The 22,038-nt window shown below is 42.6% G+C and overlaps 1 protein-coding gene and 1 non-coding gene across 2 annotated transcripts in view; both read right to left on the bottom strand.

Moving 5' to 3' along the window:
- LOC145415715 (uncharacterized) overlaps window positions 1–14,806 on the bottom strand; it is a 243,273-nt gene extending 228,467 nt beyond the window's left edge. The window contains exon 1 of the mRNA XM_080284939.1: window positions 14,738–14,806. The gene's annotated coding sequence lies outside the window, so the exon portion shown is untranslated. The remainder of the gene's footprint in view (window positions 1–14,737) is intronic.
- On the bottom strand, window positions 8,465–8,536 carry TRNAD-GUC (transfer RNA aspartic acid (anticodon GUC)). The gene has a single exon. It is a non-coding gene; the product is annotated as a tRNA-Asp (tRNA).
- Window positions 14,807–22,038: the final 7,232 nt, after the last annotated feature.

The following is a 22,038-nucleotide window of genomic DNA, read 5'->3' as shown; positions in this document are numbered from 1 at the left end:
AAACGTAAGCCTGACATACGAATGCTCGTTTACATTTATGTTATCTCTCATACAGCTTCCAGGTATTTCACAACCGAACTAGAATTAATATTATGGTGAAAAAGAAAATTGAACGATTACTCAAAAAAAAAATGCTATGAAGATTTCCTGTTTATCGTAAAAATTTTTTCAAGATTCTTCACCAATATTTCCTCAGCCAACGAAAAATTAATCCATCATAAATTCGAATCCTTAAATGACAGCCAAAAAATATCTGACAGGATACAAAAGAAAGCCAAGACAGGAGAGAGGATACAAGATGGTTACATAACTCCTGAAACGTTTAATCCAAAGACGCGCTTCTTTATCTTACTCTTCCTAACCCTAGATGATTTTTCTTGGCTTAGGGACGACTAGTAATGGAGGGGTTAATGAAGGCTTAATGAAGGGGTTAATGAGGGCTTAATGAAGGGGTTAATGAGGGCTTAATGAAGGGGTTAATGAAGGGGTTAATGAAGGGGTTAATGAGGGCTTAATGAAGGGGTTAATGAGGGCTTAATGAAGGGGTTAATGAGGGCTTAATGAAGGGGTTAATGAAGGTTGTGTCTAATTGCTCCAGTTCGAAAACTCTCTCCAAAATTTAATAAAATCTAAAATAAATATTACGTCATTGGACTCTAAGGATTAAGACCCCCCCCAAAAAAAAAAGTCAAAATTAACCAACATCAAGAGTACAAAAAATTATAAGACTAAAATAAATAAATAAAAAATAATAATAATAATAATAATAATAATAATAATAATGGTCAATATACGAAATATGGGACAGGATTCAGGGTACGAAATACAGCCAAACTCCCATGAAAAACGAACCAACTTAACAAAAAAAAAGAAGTAAATAAACAAAAAATAACCCAAATCGTGGATACAAAAAAATACAAAGACAAAAGGTTTATCATACGATACAAAAAAAAAATCGGTCAACATAAAACATCACCTCTCCACCACGGGAAAAAAAAAAAAAAAAAAAAAAATGAAAGAAACAGGGAAAAAAAAAACTATCAGAACACTAACCTACATCAAGGCACGACAGATTACAGGGTACAGAAAAATCCATGACCCGAGAGATAATACAAAGCGGGTTACATAATCAGTTCTCGAGTCTCACGGAAAACTAATCAGCTTAACATCTAAATCACGGATACCAAAATTACAAGAAAAAAACCTGAGGCGTAAGACACAGCACAAAATTGTAAAAAAAAAAAAAAAAAAAAAAAAAAAAAAAAAAATAAAAGAAAATCCCATAAAGAACAGCCTGCCACAAAAACGGATACAAGTTAAAATAATTAGGAAGCTCCCTAACACATCTTCCCAAGCGATTTATTTCTGGATGTGGTTGGTTACTATCATTTTGTACGTTACCTATGCAGAGAATGGCCATACTGAAAGGACTTACGCAATACAGAGGAGGACAGCAATAATAAGCAAAATAAATCGCTTACGAAAAGGTGTTAGGGAGCTTCCTCAAAGTGTAATGTGGGAAAATAAAAGGAAAAAGTGCTACAGTACGAAATTTCCCCTGGCAAAGAGAATAGGGCTGGGAGTAGAGACGTAAAAATATATGAATAAATAAATAAATAAAGCTACTTCGACCAAGGGACTACAGTATTGGTGTGTGTGTGTGTGTGTGTGTGTGTGTGTGTGTGTGTGTGTGTGTGTGTGTGTGTGTGTGTGTGTGTGTGTGTGTGTGTGTGTGTGTGTGTGTGTGTGTGTGTGTGTGTGTGTGTGTGTGTGTGTGTGTGTGTGTGTGTGTGTGTGTGTGTGTGTGTGTGTGTGTGTGTGTGTGTGTGTGTGTGTGTGTGTGTGTGTGTGTGTGTGTGTGTGTGTGTGTGTGTGTGTGTGTGTGTGTGTGTGTGTGTGTGTGTGTGTGTGTGTGTGTGTGTGTGTGTGTGTGTGTGTGTGTGTGTGTTTAGCATACCTGAGGGTGGCACGGTGGAGGGGGCCTGGCCAGGAACCTCACCCAACCTGTCAAAGAGAGAGAAGGTCACGTCAGCACAGGCCAAAATAAGAGTGATAAAGGACTCATATAATACAGTCAAGAAAACTCACATCATGTACCGAACTGTTTATACAAAGGTTACAAAAAATAAACACTGTACAGTACTTAACAATTATGCCGGGTGATATTATTCACACTGAAAAAAAAGGCACTTAAACTGTTAATGGACTTCCGTAAAAATATGTAAACGTACGTATATGTTTTATTTTACGCAAGGAATACTACAGGAAGGAAAATTATTATGTTATTTATTTTTAAGTATCTTTTCTGACAAAGGAAATGCAAAATAATCCTTTTAACTCCGAAATTTCTTTTCCTTATATGCTTGGCACCCGTGTAAGAAGACTAAGTTATGAATTAAGTCGAGTTTCTTTGCCTAACTCCCGATTTCAAGGCTAACTGTTTCTGTAGTTATTTCTTAAAAAGCAGCTACTTCCTAAAAAAACTGGACAACTCCATCATTCGGACTATAACGTGGTCAAAGCTCTTGAAGATTTGGCTTTACAAAAGCAGTAAATCTAAGATTTACTATAAAACACACACACACACACACACACACACACACACACACACACACACACACACACACACACACACACAGGCGCAAGCGTGCAAACTCGATAACGGCCTGGGGAGATGAAGGGGAAGTTAGAGGGTGAGACGCAGGACAGGACAAGGTCACACGGTCACCTGGAGGGTGGGGCACTTCTCAGAGTCGCCTGCATCTGGACTTGGTCAATGGACAGGGCAAAATATAACACATGCCTGGAGGAGGGCTGAGTAAGGACAGGACGGGGCGGGGTGGGGCAGGGCATTAAAGGAGGGCAAAGGAAGGGCAGGGCAGAGGTGGGATGGCATACGTGGGAGGTCAGACGTGTTTCATTTTTACTTCTGAATGTAGACAAGTTACAATGATGGTCACATGGAGGAGATTTAGACACATTTATCGTCTGCTTTTCGACACAGCTGCCTTTGCCTGCTGCGACACTAACTGTCGTGGTAGATCAAGGAAACGAAGTCTATGTGGTAAAAAGATGCGTCCTGCAGACGGTGCTAACGTCTGACTTTCTGGAAGTCTTCATCGGACTAGAAGCGTAGGCCTCAAAGGTGCCTCTTCAGTTTGGGGAAAAGGTGGAAGTCTGATGGTGTCAAATCACGATTATAAACTGGCAAGATGGGGCATTTTCCCAGCACCAAGAACTGTTTCACGATAATGCCTCGCCACACACTACTCAGGCTACAGAGAATCTCTTGAAAACTTGGCACTGGGAAATTCTTAAGGGATTATTGAAGGCTAAGATTCACATTTCGGAAAATCTCTTCTAAGCTGGATAGGATCGTCTGGTGTGAGGAAGAATGCAAATGGCGTTCTCGGGCTAAAGGGGCTAACAATCAGTGGGCGATTAACAGATTATAATAATACATCCCCAACACTCCCTTGTTCAGTCGTAGCTTACCATAAATTTTTTTACACGGATAGGTTACAACCGAATGAAGAGACGAATCACATCAGGCTGGATACTTTACTGGAGATTTTGTTGGGCCCTCAACAGGAACAGGGATGTCCATTGTTGATGAAGACATAAAAGAACTACCTTCGTAATTAAAGAAATGTTATGTTAGATATAAGTTCAAGTGACTTGGTTTTTCACCTTTGGAACCTTGTTGCATTTGAAAATGCTTGCATTTCATTTCTGAAGTACTGCAAAATCATTTAAGCTCTGTCCAAGCCAGTGAATGCCGTCTATCACTCCAAGACACAAATGACATTTTTAGTACAGAACATAGCTACTGATACGGTGAAAAAAAAAAAAAAAATGAAGGAAACCTGAAAAAGAAGGCCGAATGGGCTTTTTCAATAAAATCATCTTTGTTAACCCTACTACAGTAACTCGAAGCTCCATCAAAGATTACCGAAATCCTGGTAGGTATAGACAGAAATAATGATGATGGCTAGATTTTTTCTTATTTCATTAGTTCCGTCCCCTTTATTATTAGTGCACAACAGTGGACACGGGTCGTATGAATTTAAAGTATTTCAAAAAGAACCCAACGTGTACAGGGACAAATGATCATCGTAACTAAGCCAAAACACCTGACTACACCGGCACTTGTACCCACACTGGTGCCTGGTGGGGGTGATGATGGTGAGAGGAGAGGAGAGGAGAGGCGAGGCGAGGCGAGGCGAGGCGAGGCGAGGAGAGGAGAGGACAGGACAGGAGAGGACATGATACAAGATGAGATGAGACGAGATGAGAGGCTGGTGATATGGAACATGCGTGTCTGGTGCTACGACCTCGACTCGCCTAATTAACACAGGACTTCACTGATGCCGACTGACCTGGGGTACGCTGACCTCAATAGTGGGGTTTGAGGGAAAAGGTGACAGAGAGAAGAGGAAAAGTAGGGAAATAAGAGAAAAAGACGGGAAAGGGCAAAAAGTTGCACACCGTGACAGGAAAATGCAAAGAAAGACAAGATAACAAAAGGAGAGGAAAGGAAAGGTGTGTGTGTGTGTGTGTGTGTGTGTGTGTGTGTGTGTGTGTGTGTGTGTGTGTGTGTGTGTGTGTGTGTGTGTGTGTGTGTGTGTGTGTGTGTGTGTGTGTGTGTGTGTGTGTGTGTGTGTGTGTGTGTGTGTGTGTGTGTGTGTGTGTGTGTGTGTGTGTGTGTGTGTGTGTGTGTGTGTGTGTGTGTGTGTGTGTGTGTGTGTGTGTGTGTGTGTGTGTGTGTGTGTGTGTGTGTGTGTGTGTGTGTGTGTGTGTGTGTGTGTGTGTGTGTGTGTGTGTGTGTGTGTGTGTGTGTGTGTGTGTGTGTGTGTGTGTGTGTGTGTGTGTGTGTGTGTGTGTGTGTGTGTGTGTGTGTGTGTGTGTGTGTGTGTGTGTGTGTGTGTGTGTGTGTGTGTGTGTGTGTGTGTGTGTGTGTGTGTGTGTGTGTGTGTGTGTGTGTGTGTGTGTGTGTGTGTGTGTGTGTGTGTGTGTGTGTGTGTGTGTGTGTGTGTGTGTGTGTGTGTGTGTGTGTGTGTGTGTGTGTGTGTGTGTGTGTGTGTGTGTGTGTGTGTGTGTGTGTGTACAAGGACAGGGTGACTTGCTGGGACGTCTGGGAATCTGTCGTATTTCCTGTCGTAGGACTGGGACGACGCAGGTTCGATTCCAGCTGGGGGCAAGGACTCCCAAACTCCTCTTCCTTAGCGATTCATTTTTGGATACGGGTGGTTAACATCCTTTTGTACGTAATTTTCGCACCGGCCCGGAAAATTACACACCAATGCTGACGCCCTTTCCCACCTCCCCATCAACGCTATCCATCCCAAACCTGACCTAATTCAAATGCGGCGGGATAAACAATGCCCCACCTGGATCCCGCCCCGCACCTTCGCCAAACTACACCAACACGGCGGTCACCTATTCAACCCAGACGGTCACATTGTCCTTCACCCTGCCACCCACACAATGCCATGTTTTACACCTTCACGCTGACAATGGCATCCACCTCGGCACAAAGAAGCTTTTACAAGTCTTCAGTGATATATATTGGGGGGGGGGCGATTAATCCCCGATCTAGGCCTAGAGTATGGGCGATACTGGAAGGATTTATATAACACACAAGAGGGCAGTAAAGTGTAATAAACAAAATAAATCGCTCATGAAAAGGTGTTTGGGAGCTTCCTTAACCGACGGGAATACGCACACGGTATCCCTCTGTTCAGCCATCAGCGACTTGGTTCCCTTGAATGTTGGAGCCTGTGGTAAGATAGGAAAAAAAAATTTACGAGAGAGAGAGAGAGAGAGACAGACAGACAGACAGAGAGAGAGAATGGGGGGGATACAAATAAAGCAGTAAGAAACATAAGCTTCCTCTCTTTACCCTATGAAATAGACACACACACACACACACACACACACACACACACACACACACACACACACACACACAAGCTTCAAGGAAATAATCAGATCTTCCTTTTCGTTACCTGTTCTCAAGATTTTGTTAGGCAGGACCAATTTAAACTCTTCCCTACGACACCTCATAATTACCTCTCGCTTTCTCCTGACGATTTCTTCAGGTAAAGACACCCTTCTCGATTTTGAGTTGCTAAATATACTACAACCTCTTTTAACCCCTTCACCGTCAGGGGGCTCTCCTAGACTTAAATTATCAAGAGAAGAATGGGAAGAAAAAAAAAGGATGAAAAAGAAAGGAAAAGGGAAAAGAAGGATATGAGATTTGATAAAAGAACAAAGAAAAGAAAGATATGAAAAAGAAAAATAAAGAAAAGGAAAAGGGAAAAGGAGGTTATGAGAGATGATAAAAGAAAAAAAATATGAAAAAGAAAAATAAAGGAAAAATAAAAAATAAAAATAAAAAACGTCATTGTCTTGTGAGAGGTAAATCCACGTTCTAAGAAGCTTGTCAGGCAGGATCAGTTTAATTAAATCTTTCCTCGGGATTCAAAGGCTTCTTAATACAAGGGTCTCTGTATCCAATGTCAAAAGGGAGAGTCTGAATTGTATATTTTTTGAGAAAGAGTGTAGTCGTATGCCTTCTGTAATTAATTCCCTTGGTGTTGCTTTTTCGTGCTAACCCCTTCAACCCCATTACGTATTTGTCCATTTTGTTTATTCTTTTTACAGACGATTTTACTCAACCTGGGAAACATCTCTCGTACTGAAGGGGTTTAATGATAAGTATATTTAATCCCTCCATTTTGAAAATCCCTCACGAACTGATTAAAATCGTCCTATTATTAGCAAGAAAAAGGGGTGCAAAAGTCCTCGCACTGAAGGGGTTAATCACGCTACCACCAGACAATTTTACTTAATTATTCAACTCTAGTGCTGCAAGAGATGATTAATGCTACGGACAACTCCTCCAATTCAAAATATATCGCCTAATCTGCCTAAAATCGTCTGACGGTAGTAAAATATTGTACTGACTGGGCAAACCTCATTTTTTTTTTTCATTCTGGCTACCCACAGACGATTTTGCACAGCTCAGGGGAAACTTCTAGCAGTAAAGGAATCATAAACTATCATCCTTGTCCCCTTCAGTACAATGAATGATTTTGTGCAGTGTTCTGTCTAACGTATGACAATTTCGTTAATCTTGGGCTTCACCCCTTCAACACCATAACACCTTTGACGTATTGTTACCGTTACACGACGATGGCGATAATGACGACGATACTACTACATAAAACGCAGAAAATATTTATACAGCTTCGTATTCCCAACCTAAATTTCAACGAGGGTAATTTTAGTATCAGCCCAGGTAATATAAAAACAGAGCACATTAACCTATATGGAGAAGGGAGGTGACATAATGAGAAGGGAGGTGCTGAGATGTGTTAAAGAATTATAAGCAAGATCAGATTGTACGGAAATATATCAGGAGGCGAACGAAAATATTCCTCAAGATTAAAAAAAAAAAATCAATCAATCTATAACTCATCAGACCTTCGCTAAAATTTTCCTGCTCATATGGTCACCGGAAGCTGCAATTTGCCCCGGTACATCACCTGACCGGGGACAGCACAGGTAAACAAAGATGGCGGCCAGGGTAAACAAAGATGGCCGCCGATGTAAACAGAGGAAGGACTAAAGGCGGTCATGGCCACACACACACACACACACACACACACACACACACACAGGTACGATTTTATTCAGCTCCAGACCCCAAGGTATTACACACAAACTCCATTAACCACTCCAGTACCATGATATTTTTCTCAAATCCTCATTTTCAACAGAATATTTTACATAGCTAAGGAAAATGATGAATGGATGGATGTATTTAGCACTTCCCTGATCACTGGGATGCTAATATATTCTGTATGTTTTTGGTTTGTCCTGTTTTTGCTTCTGGGTTGGACGACGATGACGAAGACGACGACGACGACGATGATATGATGATAGTGACGATGATGACGAGGAGGAGGATGGTGCATTTTATTCTAATCAGACCACTTCTCAAAGATTTTCAACTCAAGAAAGCTGTCTACTAATGAATGGATTAATCAAGGCTGTATATAACCCCCTAGTGTCCCCAATCTCTCTTGAACAGGGTAAAGCCGTCTGACTGGAGAAGAATAATCAAAGTAACATCCTTAAGTGAAAGGGAAGAAGAACAAAATTTACGGTGACAAGTAAATATCAGTTTCCTCAGTGTCCTCCGCTCAGTACGGTGACTTAATATTATTCCTGCTGCCTTCAGATGATTTTACTCAGCTTAGGAGACGCGTCGAGGAGAAAATGTTCGTTGCATACAGCCTTCACTAACCCCTGCAGTGCGAGAATAAAAACGTCTGGAGGCAGAAGGAAAGGACAAACAAAAAAGACACCGGTATAATTAAGGGGTTTACCTGTCACTACCTCCTCCATTCCTTCACTTCCATGACGTCATTCAAGTTTAATTAAAAACGTGGTCCTCCCCAGCGGGGAATCGAACCCCGGTCTCCCGCGTGACAGGCGGGGATACTAACCACTATACTACCGAGGACTGGGGAACATACTGAGGTCAGTGAGAGGAACCTTTACTTATGAAAGGGTAGAACAGTCTCTCTCTCTCTCTCTCTCTCTCTCTCTCTCTCTCTCACACACACACACACACACCCGTGTGTGTGTGTGTGTGTGTGTGTGTGTGTGTGTGTGTGTGTGTGTGTGTGTGTGTGTGTGTGTGTGTGTGTGTGTGTGTGTGTGAGAGAGAGAGAGAGAAACCCTGACGGCTCTACCTTTCAGTACCAAGACGTCTATAGGGGGGTTGTGCTCGTTAGCTTCAGACGATTTTATTCAGCATAAGATCATCACACACAAAAAAAAACTAAACTACAACATTACTTTTCTCAGGCCCCCATGGCTCACTCCACTGAATAAAATCGTCTGGCTCAAGAAAGTATATGAATTAAAAAGCTCTATAAACATCTGAAGCTTAAGAATTTATATGAATACAATCCTGCATATGCCTTAATTTTACTCGTCTAGTCAGATAAGTTAATTGTACAGGTATTGTAGTTACGATAAAAGTCTACACAAAGTCTTACAAATACCTGAAGATCAATATACCTTGCGCACACGGCCGCGGATGTGCGCTATTTCCACACGCGGTTGTCTCATTTGCGCAGACGTGTGTTCACCTACCGGAGGGGCAGGTGGGTGGGGAGGGAGCCAGTTGTTTCCCCCGCCCACCCACCACCCACCGTACTCTTCGGGCGGGGGGTCTGACTTCGAGTGTTTACAGTAAAAATTAAGGTCAAGGCATCTCGCTGGGTCGCTAAGGTCTGTGTAGCTATGTAACTCTCTCTCTCTCTCTCTCTCTCTCTCTCTCTCTCTCTCTCCAGTTCCTCTTCATCTCCCACCTCTCACTCAATTCCTCCCTTCCCTTTCCCCTTCCCCTTCCCTCCCTTCCCCTACCTTATATCACACCCCTTTCCGCTCCAGATTTCCCCTTATCCCTCCCCCTCCTTACCATCCTCTCTCTCTCTCTCTGCTGTATTATCCTTGTCTCCCACTTCTCTGACTCAGGTATAAATATCAAAGTTAAGATCAGACTGCCTCGTAGGGACCACAACTCTCTCTCCCCCTCTCTCTCTCTCTCTGGGGGTTCAGTGAGTGCCACAGACAACGCTGGCACTTCCTGGCACCACACACGGCTAACGGTGCCAGCTTGGAAGGCCATCTATCTATCGCTTTATCTACTTCGTCCCTCATCTTTATTTTCCTCTTCCTTGCCTTTGCTTCCTTGTTTCTCTCCTTCCTACATTTTTTCATTTCTTCTTTCTTTCCTTCCCTCCTTTCCTTTCCTTGCCTCTCCTCCCCTTGTTTCCCCTCCTTTCTCCTCCCCTCCTCTCCACTTTATCCTCCACCTCCTCCTCCTCCTCCTCTTCCCGTTTACCTCGTGCTTCACTTCTACTTCCTCATTCCGTCATTTTCCCTCCACTCTTCCTCTCTCTCTGTTTATCTTCTTCCTCCTCCACTCCCCCTCCTCCGTATCTATGCTTTACGTCTTCCCCATTCCTTCTTTCCTCTCCCTCCTCTCTCCTTCATTCATCTCTCTACCGCCTCCCCTATCTTTCAACCTGTCTCAATTCTTTCCTCTTTCTTCTTGCCCTATCCTCCTCTTCCTCTTTTTTCCCCTCTCTCTCCTCACCATCTTTCTTGTCCTATCCCATTCCTCTCTTCTCCCTCCCCCCCTCTCTTTCTTCTTCCTTATTTCTCTTTCTCGCCCTACTCTCCCTCCTACTTCCTTTTCGTTTTTCTGCTCACTTTCCCTTCCTTCCTTCCTTCCACCCTCTCCTCCACCTCCTCTTCTCCTCATCCAGATCTCTCTCCACTCCCTCTTTCTCTCCTCCCACCTCCCTTTCCCTTATCCTGCTCCTCAGTTCCCTCTTTCTCCTCATACTCCTTTTCCTTCCTCTTCCTTCGCTTTTCTCTAGCCTCCTCCTCCTTCTGCAAGCTATTTCCCCTCGTCCCTTTATCCTCATCCCCTCCTCCTCCTCTCCTCCCTTTCCCCCTTTACTATTTCCTCATTCCTTCCTTTCCCCTCCCTTTCTCTCCTCTCACACCTTCTTTTCCCTCCCCCTCCATTCTTACCCTTTCCCTCTCTCTTTCCCCTTCCTCTTCTCCCCTCTCTTCCCCTTCCTTTCTTATCCCTATCCTCCTCCTATACGCCTCTCCTCCTCCTCCTCCAGCCCATTCTCTCCCCCATTCTTCTCCCTGCACCTTCTCCTATCCCTCTCTCCCTCCTCTACCCTTCCCTTTTCTCTTTCCCCGTCCCCCTGTTCACCCCTCTCTTATCCTCCCTCCACTCTTCACCTTCCACTTCGTACCCTCTCTCTTCCTATACCCCCTCCTTTCTTTCCCCTCCCACAACTCTCCCCTAATTCCATTCCACCTCTCACCTAATCGCCACCTCCTTCACCCTCTTCCTTTCCTCGCAGCTCTTTCCCGTTCCTTCTATTCCCCCCCTCCGTCTCCCTTTTCTTCTCCTCCCCCTCCTCCTCCTCCCCCTCACTCGCTTTTTCCTCCTTTACTTCTCCACTTTAATGTCTTCCTTTCATCTCTGCCCCCACTGACACACCTTCCTTTCCCCTTTCCAAAACTTCTCCACTTTCCCCTCCCTCGCCACTTGTCTTCCCCTTCCCTCTTCTTCCCATCTCCTTCTCCCCCTCTACCTTCCCATGACGATTCCCCCCCTTTCTTTTCTCTTTTTAAACTCCCTCTCTCCTTTCCCACCTACTTTCCTTTCTTCCCCCTTTCTCTCTTTCGCATCTTCCTCTCCCTGTCCCACTTCCCCCTCCCTCTTCTCTTCTCCACCTCCCTCTCCTTCGTCTCTTCTCTTTCCCACCTCCCTTCCCTCATCACTGCTCTTCCCCCTCGCTCTTTCCTCTTTCTTCCCAACGGCACGTACCCCTCCCTATCCCAGAGTGCCAAGGTTGCCAAACTGTGCCAGCATAATAGGGCCACTCATAGGTACACAGAACATCCTAAATAATGCACCTTCTCACTTCATCACATCCCTTGCCTTCATCCCTCCTATCCTCCATCCCCCTCAAAGAATGAAAACTAATATGCATCATCACACTTCCCTCGCCATGATCCTCAAATCTTCTATTCCTTCTCAATAAACACAAAATTAGTCTAGAATCCTATGAAATTACTCATTCCTAAACTTCCCTACGCTTCTCAGTGAATAGATATTCAAGTAATCCCTTCTTTACTTTCCTCACGTTGTTCCCTCAATTTTTTTTCCCTTCTCGATGAACACAAACCATCAATCTGGAATAGCATCTCATCCACCCACCCCAATAAAAAAAAATAAATAAATAAACGAAAAATTCAGTATACTGCAGACTAAAGTAAATTCAATATCGAACTTATCTTACTCCTTCTAATTTCTATCCCTCACCATGAACTCAAAACAAATCTAGGAATCCTTATTCATAAAATTCTCAACCCCTCTGTAAAAGCACTGTAAAATAATCCACCATCATATGTCCACCACCTAAATCCGAAATTCACTCTCCCTCTTCATGACGGCAAACCAAATTAGCTCGGAATCTTGTCCCTAAAATAAAACTACAAAACTAGAGGGGCACTCAGTGGAGCGCCTCTCTCCGACAAGGGCAACGTAATTTCCAAACTACTCTTCATAATGGGTTAGGTTTTCTCATCATTGGTTAAAGTTTCGCAAAAAGTGTTTTCCGGATCCAGAATCTGTAATACGATTTGGATCGGTTCCAAAAGTTAATCGATCGTTCCCTGGGACATGGGCTATCTACCCACCAAATTTGGTCCAGATCTCTCCTTTAGTTTATGAGTAATCCTGCTAAGAGACAAACAAACCAACAAACATCGGTCCCAAAAGTTAATCGATTGTTCCCTCGGACATGGGTTATCTACTCACCAAATCTTGTCCAAAGCTCTCTTTTAGTTTTTGAGTAATCCTGCTAACAAATTAACTAATAAAGAAACCAACAGGGGGTGAAAACATACTATCCTTGTCGTAGAGAACTATCCTTCCAATGAACACAAATTACACTCTCCCACTTCCCTCATCTCGCCTTTCTGTCCCTCATCATTAACGCAAACTAAAATGGAATAGAAACCCACCCTAAAAAAACATCCACCTCAATGTAAATGTTGAGTAAACCGTCATCACAATTCCTTACCCTAACCTCTTCATTACGGGGATGCCTTTACCTGATTTTCGCTATGGGCATATTATTCAGCTACGGGGTTATATTCGTAATGAAGGCTAGGGTAGGTTTGGGTAGGGTAGGTTTGGGTAGGGTAGGGTAGGGTAGGGTAGGGTAGGGTAGGTTAGGTTAGGTTAGGTTAGGTGAGGTGAGGTGAGGTGAAGTTATGTTTGGTTAGGTTAGATTAGTTTCGTTTAGATTAGATTTGTTAGATTAGGTTAGATTAATTAGTCAGGTCGTTAAACACACTAAATCTGGTAGGTTTAGATGGAATTAGCTTAGTTTAGAATAATTTAGTTTAGCTTAGGTTAGGTTAGGTTAGAGTTAAAAGTACAGCAAGAGCGACCAACCCTGGGAGAGGCATCATTGTGTTTTGTGTCTGAAATGGTTGACAGTTCAGAAACGGACAAAAAGCTGGGTCTCTCCACCGTACCCAACTCCTCCTCTTTGCGTCCTACATTTCCCTTATCTCCCTCCGTCCTTATCACCTCAGCTCCTCCTCTCACTTTATCTATGTGAAGTGAGCTAAAGTGGTCATCGATGAAGACATTTTGTGGCACTTCCTCCTCAGCGATACACTTATTACACCATTATATCTTCATGTTATTCAGGTCGTTTATCATCGACAAAGCTTAGGTCGATATCATATAGGTGAAGGTGAAATGTGCTAAATAAATCCATGGTGAAGAGATACTGCAGTTCCCCCAACCAACATGAAGACAAAAGACGACCCTTACGAGGTATAATAATGACGACACCACTTTCTCTCTGATTTATATACAGCCTAAGAGTAACGGACAGAGTAAAGGGGTGTGTGAAGGGGAAATGAGACACACAGTTCTAACGGTGAAGTACAAGACAGTGACAGCAGACGAGTGTTAAGATACAGGTTTGGTCATATAAATGTTACGGACAGCTGGTAAACTGTGAGCGTCCCCCTTAAAAAATTCATTGGCAACTAGGGGACTCGAACCCACGTCAGAGCGTCCACCAAACATGAAACCAGAACCAAACTACCAAGCGACTAAGAGTTTGAGCAGAGCAGTCCCCCTTACACACACACACACACACACACACACACACACACACACACATCATCATCATCAAGATCCGAGGCTAAGATTCAAGACAAAATATCGCGACTAAGTATTACATGCCCACTCACACACATTCTCGTTCATCTAGGCAATATAAAGCACACACACACACACCACAACCCCCAACCAACCACCCACCCATCCACCTACACACATCAACACCCTCTCCCTACACACACACACCACACAACCACCCACATCCACAGCACTGTCACCTAGAGGCAAGACTAAGTATTAATTAGAGTGTGATGACCGTGTTGCCAGTGCTATATCAGGCAGTAAAAATATAGGTCACTGCAAATAAACCATCAGTGACACTAGGGCTCAGTTACCCCCTACTCACTTCAAGGAAACAACCCCCGTCGCTCACTGTAAACCACCACGACCTTCATTCATTTCTGGCTACCCCCACCGAGTTAAGGTCATCTTGAATAAACCCACTGACTTAAGACGTTAACCCATTCAATCCAATGACGTCCTTCCAAAGTTATTTCTTGCTAGCTTGCCTACAGACACGTTTATTTATCTTAAGCATTTTTTTTTTTATTTAGCACGGATTGCATCTAACCCCTCCAGTTCTATGACTCTCCAAAACTAAACAAAATCGTCTAATATGAAAAACTTACGAATGAAGTACCCGGAGTGAAGTAGTTAATGACACCGCAAGGGTTTCAAGAGCCATTGTACCGTATTAAAACTACATTAATTTTGTTTTCATCTGAGACAACGGGGCCACTCCAACTACTGTACCTGAATACTAGGTCGTGGCTGTACTAAATCCGACGGCGTTAGTTATGAGGCAGGAATGAGTACCCTAGGGAACCCACGAAAGTTTCAAGGTTACAGTTCGAACAAAGAGACACACAGAAATAATGATAATATGACAAAAAAAAAAAAAAAAATACACACCTGCTATTTGGCTGGTGTAATTTACCTATATTGATACTGTGTTGCTCCCTCTCTCTCTCTCTCTCTCTCTCTCTCTCTCTCTCTCTCTCTCTCCTGGCACCCACACCCTCTCGGAATCTATGTATATCTCCTCCACCTCCAGTATTTATGCTTGTCCAATAGTGGGGACTCGTGTGTGTGTGTGTGTGTGTGTGTGTGTGTGTGTGTGTGTGTGTGTGTGTGTGTGTGTGTGTGTGTGTGTGTGTGTGTGTGTGTGTGTGTGTGTGTGTGTGTGAGTGTGTGTGAGTGTGTGTGTGTGTGTGTGTGTGTGTGTGTGTGTGTGTGTGTGTGTGTGTGTGTGTGTGTGTGTGTGTGTGTGTGTGTGTGTGTGTGTGTGTGTGTGTGTGTGTGTGTGTGTGTGTGTGTGTGTGTGTGTGTGTGTGTGTGTGTGTGTGTGTGTGAGAGAGAGAGAGAGAGAGAGAGAGAAAGAAAGGATGGAGTGTTGGTTGGTCTGGCATGCAGGATGTTGCGTCAAAGAGGAATATGGGAAACCACATACACACACACACACACACACACACACACACACACACACACACACACACACACACGTCATTCCCTTCCCTGTCGCCATAATTTTGGATCAAAGGCAGCTCAGCGCAGTATATCCCTGGAAGCCTCACACCCACTGCCACCTCTCACCTCTCAATTTTTATCCCTCTCCCTCACCACTCGCACTCTCACATTCTCCTCCCTCTCTCTCTCTCTCTCTCTCTCTCTCCCCTCTCTCTCCTCATGTGCCTTTCACCTCTCACTTCCTTCCCCTCTCACCTCTCAATCTTCCCCTCACCTCCCCCCTCTCCCTCTCACCTCACCCTCCTCTCACATCTCTCTTTCTCATCTCTCACACTCCCTCACCTTCCTCTCGTACTCCCTCTCATTTCTTAGACTTTCACAAATCTACCTCACATTTCTGTCCTTTCCCTCTCACTGACCTCATTACCACTCACTCTTCCAGTCACTTTCACTTGCTTCCCTCTCTCACACACACACTCATCACCCTCTCACCTAAGCGAGTGAGTGAGTGCGTGAGTGAGTGAGTGAACAAGTGTGGCAGGAAATACAGAGGGAAAATGAATGATGAAGCGAAGGAATAAAGGACTGTGTGAATCAAAGTAAGGAAGTGAATGAGGTTACTGAGAGAGAGAGAGAGAGAGAGAGAGAGAGAGCGAGAGAGAGAGAGAGAGAGAGAGAGAGAGAGAGAGAGAGAGAGAGAAATAAAACACGTGGAGTGAGAGGGAAGGAAGGATATGTACGAGGCAGACAGGAAGGAATAACTTAAGATGAAGGAAAGGAGAATTACGTAAGAAACAGAAAGCATAAATAATATGGGGAAATCTGTAGCAAACTGGCTGACTCTAAATAAAGATGTTTTAATCCTCCTCTGAACTAACAATTAATTTTATATATGACTAATTTGTTCGATAACTCTAATAATTTCCTATTTTTAAAGCAAATCTCTCTTCACGCCCATCAGTACGAGAGGCTATTCCTATGCTATATAAAACAGTCTAATCTTTTTTTTCTTTCCATTAATCTACTCACAGCATCCATTCCTGAGGACTTTTCGATTTTTATTTTTTCTTTATTTTTTTTTTTCAACAACTTTCTGCTACCCAAATATATTCGAGTTTGATATCAGGGAGGAGCAGTGAAATGATATACATAACAGACTAATTTTCCACCCAATCCTCAGAATATCTACAATGTTTCTGCTGTTATCATTACACCAGCCTTGAGTGAGAGAGACCTGGTATTTATTCAGTACAGGCAGCTGGTATTAGTGGCGAAGTGGTGACTTGTGAAGACATGCGTCTCTGAGAATAATCTGCTAAGTCTTTGTCAAGGGGGAAAAAAAATCTGTCTAGTCTACGCCAAGGGTAAATAAATAAATCAATAAATAAAAACTGCCTGGCACTGGTCTAGTCCTCCCAAGATCTCATATCACAACATCCGTTTCGCCTGCCATATTTAATAACTGGTTGACACGTCTTCTTCATCTCCCCCAAAATCTTACTTTCTTCCACCATCACTCTTCCATCTACTGTGCTACTCTAAGCTCCATCTGTCATTACTTTTTTACTTCTTAATCTACTTAATTATGTATCTATGGCATTTTGTAGTTTTTTCCAATATTACCTGTCTTTTTTTTTTCTTTTTTACAGGTATCTAGTGTCTCCTATCGGCATGTTTCTGTTCAGTACTGGAACGTTTTGTATGCTATGTAATCTGCCACTTTTACAGTAACCCAAAATAAACTACAAATATTAGCATCGTTAACATTTACAAGCCCACTGGTTTGCTACACTCCTTTCACTAACACTAACTTGCTGGCACTTAAACCTTGATGTATAAATTTAATATCGAGGGGACCAAACACTAAGCACTAGGGTATGCCACTTGTCTTCCTTGCTACCTACATTAACTCTGTGCTACGCCATTATCATATATCCCAGTCTATACCTTGCTGCCCTCATCCTCTTCAATTAACGTCCCATAAAGCTTTCTATAATGGTTCTCTCTCTCTCTCTCTCACATACACACTGGCTAAGATGGGCTGCCAAGGGGTTCTACGTAGAATCCCAAACGGCCGTATTCTCAAGGGTAAAGAACGCTCCCTAACACCTTCAGTACGATGACGACTTGGATACTTTACTCCTGCGACCTCCAGACGATTTTATTCAGCTTAGGAGACTTAGATTTGGAACGGGTATATAAAGCCTTCATTAACCGCTTCAGAGCTGGTGAGTCCCCTACGTTCAGTACACAATGGTGCATTTAATCTAACCTGAGAAATATTCCTAACTAACCCCTTTCTGCTCAGTTGATGATCAAATGTTAGTAAGAATGGACAGTCCATTTATTAGTAATCAAAGAGTACCGGGTACCTGTAGTCAATTTCACAACTACGGCTCACTGAATTTTAAGGGGGAAAAAAAAAAAAAGAGGTTGCGTGAGTGGTCTAGGTCCATTAAATGAATACAAAGTATCTATACTCTGATGTTAACTAGTTAACTAGCATAAAATTAAAACATCTTCGTCAGAAAAAACGTTCGAGGATCTCCTATTTCTATCCAACAAAAAATCGTATCCAGTGCAGGAGCGGTCTACCCATACATGGTTACGTTTGGCAGGACGGGATGCCAAGGGATTCTGCGTAGCTGGCAGGAAAGGATGACTCTTCCACGGTGTGGCGGGGGAGGGGGAGGGGTTGGGGTGTTGAGCCATATCCCCTCTCAAACAAGTTACTCCTTCCCTTTCATCTAAATTTTTCCCTTCCATTCTGTCATACACATTTCTCTCTCTCTCTCTCTCTCTCTCTCTCTCTCTCTCTCTCTCTCTCTCTCTCTCTCGGGTGTGTGTGTGTGTGTGTATATATATATATATATATATATATATATATATATATATATATATATATATATATATAAGGATGGAAGTTGCTGACGGACCACACACAGGTTAAGCATCCCTGAGTCAACGCACTGGCCACGGGAACGTCATAATTATATTTTTGCTTTCGTCTGACGATTTTGTCCAACATAGGACTTCTAATGGAAGGGATCATATAGCCTATAGCACAAACTAAGGCCACAGTATGAGAGTTTTTTTTTTTCTGAACTAAAAAAAAAAAAAAAAAAGGTCAGGAGGCTACTGAAATAAAGTAACAAAGTACCGGTCCGTCATGAAAATGAAAGGGTTATGAGACTCGCTTCACTGCTAAATGTACAATGCCACACAAACAAAATCTACACGACTTACTTTGATATAATATGTTGTGCCAAGCTGTTTAGAGATTTTACTTGCTTATTACAGACCGTCAGCTACAATTTCTGCCAGTCAAAATAAATTTCATACACTGCTCCCTACCTCCGACCTATGCTTTAATATCTCCAACATCCTCCGTCTACTCGTATTCTGTCTCGTCATAGCTAATCATATCACAAAGTATTTTCTCTTTACTGGTCAAAATTAATTTCATTTACACTAACTCTGTTTCCTATCACCAAACAATGCTTTTATCTCTCTAACATACTCCCTCTTATTTTCTACGTCTTATCTAAACTAATTAGCCTATCGTAAAGTATATTATCTAAGGCCTTTGCTACAGTCAGTGTAAATTATTATCTTATGTCACATTAATATCAAACTCCATCCATAGTTTAGACAAAATGGGCACAACATTAACGTGAGGGGAAGGACACACACACACACACAAACACACACACACACACACACACACACACACCGTTCACTACAGCCATCCTTATCAACCTTCCGCAAATCTAACACACTATTACATAGGTCAGCGAAGCACACCACAGAACCACATACGTAACAACCTTATCACCACGTAGTACAGCCAGGCTCAGAAGTTTTCCTAATGCCAAGTCTGTTTCATACTTACGGGAAGAGGAAGACTTGTATTTATGCCTATCGAATGCACGAGAACCAATTAAAGCCATCAATAGTTTTTAACTCTTTTTAAGCCTTCTTCCCCTAGAACACGACCCGATACTGTCGAATCTACACACAGGTCCCCAACTGTACTGCCGGATGAACAGGGTCAAGGAAGAAACAAACTTTGCCCAACATTCTGATCTTCACAAGGCTCGAACTCGGGTTTATCCAGCTGCGAGCCAGATGTGATAACCAATGTACCAACAGCTCCCCTTCAAGGAATCTCCGTTAAATTCCTCCCTGAAGCATCAATCAGTCACATATGGTCAGAGAAACACATACAAAGCCTCTCTCGGTTTGGGAAGGTTAGGCATCAGAGTACAGTGAGAAGCAGAAGTGGTGGAATATTATGCATACTTACTTATACCCTTCACTGTACTATCGGGGACAAAAGTTCGCCTTATATCCCATCTCTTGTACTTCTCACTTTCCTCTGCTGGCTAACCACTCCCGGGACCGGCTTGGTATGTCTCTGGGTTTTCTCTTCGGTACAGCGTTAGGGAGGAGTGGTGGACATGCCCTAAACGTGATGTAGACGCAGTGGAATTTTAGGCAAAATTTTCTCCCTGACTGTACATCGTCACCACAGTAACAGAATGCATAACGTGATAACAACAAAGCCTACTACTTATCGTTGTCAGGTAGTAACGCCACTACAATTTACCTTAATTTGGCCCAGGTTTTCATCCTTTTGCAGCTTATTTCACGTAGTTGTGACGGAAAAAGATAGTCCATTCCATAGCACTTCTTCGTGACTAGCCTATTTTCGTGCTATTTTTAGGCTAACTTGAAATGAAAACGGTATAGATAGATATCAGTTAAGGCTCGAGTGGATCCTTTCAGTCTGAGGATTTTTTTTACCTCTTTAATCCGAAGACGTGTTTTCAGTATACTTCTGCTCTCCAAGCGATTTTACTCAGCACAGGATAGCGCTGGTGGTAAGCGCAGTAATGAAAAATGTATGTAACCCAGCCAGTTCGGAAAGCAGCGTATGACGAAAGCTGAATAGAATCGTGTGGATGATGCAAGATTAAAATAAAATACACGTTCTCTGGTCTGAAAGGGCTAATTGGGCTGCCACCAGACGATTTCACTCAATTAAGGGAGGATGTTTGGTAGTGAAAAGGGTAAATAAATGTACATGAACACCGCCTGAATAAACCTGCGCAGAGATGCCGTGAATAAAATGAAAAATACGTCCTCATGCTGAAGGGTTTACATTTTTCTTCTGAACTTTAACCTAGTCTTCCCGTGTGCGTTTCTTATTTTATCTTGCTTTTTTTTTTTTTTTTTTGAGGGGGGAGAAGGGGACTTCCTGTGGTGGAGGGGCTAAAAATATATTGTAATTATCTCGGGAAAATCTCTCCTACCCAGATGATGTCATCCTTACCCCTCTCATGACGGGATAACTTATTAATATACGACAGAGTAATTGATTTATGATAATATTTGACATTTACTGACGTGTTTATCGAAAAATTTGGCTAAGATCTTTTATGAATACGGTTCCTGTTCCCTGTATGATTTTTTCATGCCTAGCGCCGTATTCATAAAGATTCCTAAGCTTTAGGTGTGCATAGGATTGTTTGTGCATACCTTTAACTTCATTTCCACAGGTACCAAGTACTTTATAATCAAACGAGTGAATAATCAAGTAAAGTGAAAAATCAAGTAAAGAGCTTTGTTTCATTATTCATCGTTATAGAGGCTTCTTCATCAAGTCCTTCACTATCAGCAGAAGCCTTTCATTCATTCCCAACCCCCCTACTAGTGGCAGAGAGGTGGTGTGTTTATTTTAGGGAAGGGTAATAAAGCAAGGAATAAAGCAGAATTACTGTGAGAGAGAGAGAGAGAGAGAGAGAGAGAGAGAGAGAGAGAGAGAGAGAGAGAGAGAGAGAGAGAGAGAGATTCACCACTACAAATAGCTCAAGAATACGAAAGCAAGATCAAGGAAAAGCACTCCATAAAAGGAAAGGGTAAAAACAAAAAAATCTAGTCTGTCGCCACGCTGTTGTACACGTGACCATCGCGTGCTGTGTGCGTGTGTGTGTGTGTGTGTGTGTGTGTGTGTGTGTGTGTGTGTGTAATTTAATAACCCCATGTAACTCCAATTACTCCTTTTCCTCTCACATTCTCTACCAATCTACTTGCTTACTCATCCCCCTATCTCTCTTCCTCTCATTTCCTCTTCTCTTAAAGTTTCTAGCTGACTCTAATCATCTCTACTCCCTCTCCCTCATTTATCCTTTCATCTCTTACTCCGTTATCTCTACCATTATACTTGCAGACTCATTCCCTTCCCCGTCTATGTACCCAGCGACCTCCTCAGCCCAGTCAGTCACCCGCTAACCACAGGGGAGTGTACATCGTCGCACTCTTCGATTCTTATGACCTCTTTACTACCAAAACGATTTTTCCTTCTTTTACCTCTCCCTTGCTATCTCTGACGATTTTACTTAGCTCTGGCGAACACCCTACCATGAAAGGGTTGGTGAAGGCTACAATTTCTCCAGCTAAATTAAAGCAAGCGAAAGTTAATTATTAGTGATAAAAATAAAAATATATTAAATGTTCTCTTGACTAATTAACATGATACCAACAATCCAGTGATAATGGAAACATCGAATTTATCTGCTCTCATGTTTTTTATCCTTTTATATTTATCCGTAGACATGCATTCTTTTACTCATCAGATATTTTTACCTTTGCATATAAAAAAGAAAAAAAAAATAGACAAGCACTATCTATAATAAAAGTCGTCAAACTAGTAAAAGATTTAAAACTGCATTCAGAGGACAGTC

Source organism: Coenobita brevimanus, chromosome 103 (assembly GCF_032717465.1).
Source record: "Coenobita brevimanus isolate Jiangsu-jjx chromosome 103, ASM3271746v2, whole genome shotgun sequence".
Taxonomy (NCBI): Eukaryota; Metazoa; Arthropoda; class Malacostraca; order Decapoda; family Coenobitidae; genus Coenobita; species Coenobita brevimanus.
This window is presented reverse-complemented; position numbering and strand designations above follow the sequence as displayed.